Genomic DNA, 6,991 nt, shown 5'->3' on the forward strand with positions numbered 1-6,991 from the left:
CCTCATGTCTGTATCGTACGATGTATATTATATATCTATTATATATATATATATATATATATATATATATATTTATATATACATACACAACAACATACATACATACATTCATATACACACACACACACACACACATATATATATATATATACATATATATAAACGTATGTGCATCTAGAATTAGGAAGGCTTCCCGCTGACGAACCTTGCCTTAGCAAAGATATTCTGTCTGTTTTGCTAGAAAGAGGTAGAAACTGATCAGTCCGGGATATATCGTTAATGGTAAATGTTTTTGATTTTCATTCTCTTCATGAATGTATCCCTCTTTCTGTCTCTAGCGCTAAGCTTCCTTATTTGGGAGCCTTTTATTACATTTCTATATGAATAATATTTTTCTATATGAATAATATTTTGTCAAATTACTAATTCTTCCTTTGTGCTAGGCCACTGGTAATAATAACCTATGTTATTACCCTTTTTGATTATGTTCACACACACACACATATATATATATATATATTAAGGCGGCGAGCTGGTAGAAACGTTAGCACGCCGGGCGAGATTCGTAGCCGTATTTCGTCTGTCGTTACGTTCCGAGTTCAAATTCCGCCGAGGTCGACTTTGCCTTTCATCCTTTCCAAGGCGGCGAGCTGGTAGAAACGTTAGCACGCCGGGCGAGATTCGTAGCCGTATTTCGTCTGTCGTTACGTTCCGAGTTCAAATTCCGCCGAGGTCGACTTTGCCTTTCATCCTTTCAGGCGGCTAGCTGGTAGAAACGTTAGCACGCCGGGCTAGATTCGTAGCCGTATTTCGTCTGTCGTTACGTTCGCTTCCGAGTTCAAATTCCGCCGAGGTCGACTTTGCCTTTCATCCTTTCGAAGGCGGCGAGCTGGTAAAACGTTAGCACGCCGGGCGAGATTCGTAGCCGTATTTCGTCTGTCGTTTTTCCGAGTTCAAATTCCGCCGAGGTCCGACTTGCCTTTCATCCTTTCGGGGTCGATAAATTAGTACCAGTTACGCACTGGGGTCGATGTAGTCGACTTAATCCCTTTGTCTGTCCTTGTTTGTCCCCTCTGTGTTTAGCCCCTTGTGGGTAGTAAAGAAATATATATATATATATGTACGCACACATACAAACATACATATATACATACATACATACATATATATATGTGTGCATGTATGTATGTATGTATGCTTGTTTATGAGTGCGTGTATGAATGTGTGTATATTTGCATATGTGTGGGCTCATTATATTTATGTGCTTCCTGTTGGTTTAATCTCGAAAGCTCGCATTTTCCATTGCCATCCTGTTTTCTATAAGTTTGCAAATGTCATTTCTGAAATCTCATTTATTAGATATATTTCATATCTACCTACAAAATCCTATAAAATGTTATAAAATGTTTGGTGTACTCTAATGTAAATGTTACATTTCATAACATGTAGGGTTTTGTAAGTGTTACTACGTCCTGAGTTCAAATTCTGCCGAGGCTGACTTTGCCTTTCATTCTTTCGGGGTCGATAAAATAAATACTTATGGAGCACTGGGGTCGATATAATCCACTTACCCCTCCCCTGAATTTATTGACCTTGTACCAAAATTCTAAACCGATATTGTGTTTAAAAATTTTACGATTCTTGTCATATTTGCAAAGTTTGTAAGTTTTACTGTTTTTATATGACCGCGGCCTTATATACTCAATGATATTCATTACTAATTAATGATCTATATTTAACCAAGCTTAAGGCGGTTGGGGACAACTGGGACTATTTGACTGTAAATTCCAGGGATTACGTAACGGTCTCTTTGCTGCTTCGTATTCCAGTAAGTCTGTTTGGTATTCCACTATTCTTAGAATGCTTCTCTGTGCATTTGGTGGCCTATGTCTCATGCAGCCAGTTGGCTTAATTTTGTATTTGGTTATTGTTTGTTATTTTTATTCCGTTTTTTTTCCTTTCTACTTGTTTCTGTTATTGGACTGCGGCCTGGTACTTATTCTATCGCCGCTTTTGACGAACGTCTAATTTACAGAGACGTAAATGAACCAACACCGGTTGTTAAGCAGTAATGGGGAACAAACACAGACGCAGAGACATACATGCAGATATATATATATATATATATATATATATATATGTGTGTGTGTGTGTGTGTGTGTGTGTGTGTGTGTGTGTGTGTGTGTGTGTGGAGGCGCAATGGCCCAGTGGTTAGGGCAGCGGACTAGCGGTTGTAGGCTCCGGCAGTGGGGTTGTGTGGAAATCCCTGCTGTACTCTTTCGCCACAACTTTCTCTCATTCTTTCTTCTGTTGACTTGCTCGCTTAGTCAGCGGGGTGGCGTCACTTGAAGGCTAAAACAATGCGAAGCGCATTGTGACCAGCGATGTATAGCAGCATCTGATAGCCTGGTCGGTCACGGTGATCACGGTGATATATATATATATACATACGTGTTTGTGTGTGTATATATGTATTTATATATATATATGTGTGTGTGTGTGTGTGCGTGTGTAAATATACTTTTATTCTTTTACTTGTTTAAGTCATTTGACTGCGGTCATGCTGGAGCAGCGCCCAAATGACTGTGCCTAAACGTCTCATAACGTCTATGAGACTATTCCCTACACTCCTTTTATTCACCCCATCACCCTCCCATTGTACTTAATACTTTAATTCCTACATTATTACCAATATATTTCTCCGTTTCCAAAAGGGCTGTTCCAAGGCGTTTCCTATTCTTTCGGGACACATAAACTCAAATACAGTTACAGTGATACATTAATCAACAGTATTTAACCTCAAATATATAAATAAATTATGTAAGATGTTGCGTTGTTTTTGTCTGCACAGAACTAGCACAAACATCTAACAACATTTGAATTTTATTTAATCAAGATTCTAGGTCCTCGACTGGCACATTTATTTTACCAAGCTTTTAATGAGTAATTTGCTAATCATAACACGAGCATCTGGACAACCCTCCAATACTTAACAGTTAGGAAGTGCAATTAAATGCAAATAAATTTAAACGTAATAGAAAACAGAATAGAATCAAATAAATGACAGAAGTTTAAATGCGTCTTCATATTTCATCGGAAGCATTTCTGTGAAGTTCTCAATTCTCCATTGATTTCTATTTTTAGGAAGATATTTCAACAGTTTAATAACAGCTGAACAAATTTGCTCTGTGGCTTTGTCTGCGTAAAATTTATATGATGTAACAGATGGGTGAACGCTGATACTATTGTATTTATTAGCGATTATTATACGCGAATGTCAAACGAAGGCAGCGAGCTGGCAGAGTGGTTAGCGCATCGGATAAGAAGAATGTTTAGCGGCATTTTTATTTTTTAACCTTTACGTTCTGAGTTCAAATTCTGTAGGGGTCAACTTTGCTTTTATCCTTTTCGGGATCGATAAAATAATTATCAGTTAAGCACTGGGGTGGATTTATTCGATGTAGGTTCACCCCGCACGAACTTGTTGACCTTTTGCTAAACTTTGAAATCATAATCATACGGGTGTGTCGAATAAAAGCAGCGAGTTGGCAGAAACGTTAGCACGCCGGGCGAAATGCCTAGTGGTATATCGTCTGTCTTTACGTTCGGATTTCAAATTCCGCCGAGGTTGACTTTGCCTTTCATCCTTTCGGGGTCGATAAATTAAGTATCAGTTACGCACTGGGGTCGATATAATTGACTTAATCCGTTTGTCTGTCCTTGTTTGTCCCCTCTATGTTTAGCCCCTTGTGGGGCAGTAAAAAGAAATGAGAATCGTTAGCGCACCACATAAAATGTTTAGCGGCATTTCTTTCGACTCTTTAATTCTGAGTTCAAATTCCACTGAGGTTGACTTTGTCTTTCCTCCTTTTGGGAGTCGATGAAATAAGTACTAGTTACGTACTAAGTTCGATTTAATCGACTCGGACCTCTTCCCCAAAATTTCAGGCCTTGTGTCTTTAGTAGAAAAGATTTTTATATGTGTATATCAATTGAAGGCAGAAAGATGACAGAATCGTTAGCACGCCGAGCGAAATGCTTCGAAGTATTTCGTCTGTCTTTATGTTCTGAGTTCGAATTCCGCCGAGGTCGACTTTGCCTTTTATCTTTTCGGGGTCGATAAATTAAGTACCAGTTGAATATTGGGGTCGGTGTAATCGACTGTCCCCCTCCCCAATATTTCCGGGCCTTGTGCCTAGAGTAGAAAAGAAATGCTTAGCGGTATTTCTTCTGTCTTTATGGTCTGAGTTCGAATTCCGCCGAGGTCGACTTTGCCGTTTATCCTTTCGGGGTCGATTAAATAAGTACCAGTTGCGTGTTATTTACCTTACATTTCTTATTTATCTTTGTATGTGTGTGTGTGTGGGGGGGGGTAGTGTTTCCGTCGAAGTAGTAGTAGTAGTGGCACTGGCGTTGGTAGTGGTCGTACTGGTGGTAGCAGCAGTAGTAATAGTAGTGGCAGCAGAAGCAGTAATAGTAGTAGTAGTAGTAGCAGTAGTAGTGCTGGTGTTGGTGCTGGTGGTAGCAGAAGTAGTGGTGGTGGTAGGAGCAGTAGTAGTAACAGCAGCAGTAGCAGTAGTAGTAATAGTAGTAGTAGTAGTAGTAGTAGTGCTGGTGCTGGTGGTAGCAAAAGTTGTGGTGGTGGTAGGGGCAGTAGTAGTAACAGCACCAGTAGCAGTAGTAGTAATAGTAGTAGCAGTAGTAGTAGTAGTAGTAGTAGTAGTAGTGCTGGTGCTGGTGGTAGCAAAAGTAATGGTGGTAGGAGCAGTAATAGTAGCAGCAGTAGTAGTAGTAGTAGTAGTAGTAGTAGTGCTGCTGCTGTTAGTAGTAGTAGTATTGGTGGTGATGCTGGTGGTGGTGGTGGTGGAGGCGGTAGTAGTAGTAGTAGTAGTTCAAGTGTCTTCCACCTACCGATTTGATAGTTTTTCTTTAATTATGTTATTCTTTAATTATGTTTTTTTTTGTTCGTTTAAGTTCTTTTCTTGTCATTGGTGCGGTAACAATTAATATCCTGGTTTGAAGAATCTCACATCCTATTTTCGAGTCTCTTTCAAAGTGACGAAACTCACCTGATTCGCTAAAATAACTCTGGAGAATACGAACCTGGCAAGGTTAAGTTCCTACTCTAAAATTTCCAGACTCTCATCGACATTTTTTGAAAATATGGCTGAGGTTGCTGTTGTTGTTGTTATTGAAATCTAGGTCAGATTCGATCGAGCAGGATGTTTGATAACGAAGGCTGAGAGCTGGCAGAAACGTGATTTTTGACTTTACGTTGTACGTACATTTTATGTCTGTTTTCGTTTGATGATGATAATAATAATATAATAATAATAATAATAATAATAATAATAATAATAATAATAATAATAATAATAATAATAATAATAACAATGATAATGATAATAATAATAATAATGATATTAATAGTAATAATAATAATAATAATAATACTAATAATAATATAATTTATCATATATAATAATAATAATAATAATAATAATAATAATAATATAATAATAATAATACTAGGCACTGCAAACATCCTACGCAGAACACTTTCCATACAATAACCATCAGAGCATCACAACAACATCACAGCACATACCCAAGGCACACAGAGCTGCTGCTCGTAGTGAAGTGAAAGCACGCTATAAAAATAAAAACTGAATAATAATAATAATAATAATAATAATAATAATAATAATAATAAGAAGAAGAAGAAGAAGAAGAAGAAGAAGAAGGAAGGTTTTGTTTTGTTTTCTTAATATCCTGGTCTACAGAATCTCACATCTTCTTTTAGAGCGGCAAAACCCTCCGATTTTGCTAAAAAAATATTACTGGAGAACAAAATCTTGGCAATTTAAAGTTGTTCCTCGAAAATCCTTAGATCTTCATCAATGTCTGATAAATCCAAATGTTATTCAAAATACTGACGCTGATGTTATTGTTGATCCCACCACTATTGCGCTGCTGCTGCTGCTGTTGCTTTGTTGTTGTAGTTGTTGTTGTTTTTGTTGTTGTTGTTGTTGTTGTTAAGCAGCAAGACGGGTAAGGGTGATTAGGTGATGGTCTAGGGCTTAGGAGCGGGAGACCCCAGACCTTGGAAACAAATCAACTTTGGTCGTCTTGTTGTAGTCGAGGGCTCTTCGTTGACCCCCGACACCACTGGGAGGTGACCTTCGAAGTCGCTGGAAATGGAGATCTCCAGGTCCAAATTCTTGGACGGCTGCTGCTGCTGCTGTCTTCTTCTTCTTCTTCTTCTTCTTCTTCTTCTTCTTCTTCTTCTTCTTCTTCTTCTTCTTCTTCTTCTTCTTCTTCTTCTTCTTCTTACTTTTTCTTCTTCTTACTTCTTCTTCTTTTCTTCTTCTTCTTCTTCTTCTTCTTCTTCTTCTTCTTCTTCTTCTTCTTCTTCTTCTTCTTCTTCTTCTTCTTCTTCTTCTTCTTCTTCCAATCAGGACTCACGCCATTAGCCACAAAGAATAATCCCTAATTCGAGCCTCCTCTAAGCTATTAAGAATGCGTGTGGCAACTTGAAGATCCACCCACCACACGCGATAGACTGGCGGTTGCACGGGCACGAAAGCTACGTTGTTATCCTCATTCCGTAAACGGTCGCTTTTTAACGGGTGGAGAGCTGAACCATCCTGGGGTACAGAGGATTCACAATCTAGAATAGGGTCTGAAAGTTTACCACACCACAGTGGGTTACACCATGGTTCCTCTGCTTTGTGACAGAAGTGGGAAGAAAGAGTGAGAGAAAATTGTGGTGAAAGAGTTCAGCGGGGTTCACCACCCTCCACCGCCGGTCTGGGAATCGAAACCGCGTTCTTACGACTGCGAGTCCGCTGCCTTAACCACTGGGCCATTGCGCCTCCACACTGTTGCTGCTACTGCTGCTGTTGCTGTTGAACACCAGGTCAGTTTTGATCGAGCACGATTGGTGTATGATAACGTCTGCGCGATCTGATGAATCATAGGCCAGTCCAGT

The sequence above is a fragment of the Octopus sinensis genome, unplaced genomic scaffold, assembly GCF_006345805.1.
Source record: "Octopus sinensis unplaced genomic scaffold, ASM634580v1 Contig16283, whole genome shotgun sequence".
Taxonomy (NCBI): domain Eukaryota; kingdom Metazoa; phylum Mollusca; class Cephalopoda; order Octopoda; family Octopodidae; genus Octopus; species Octopus sinensis.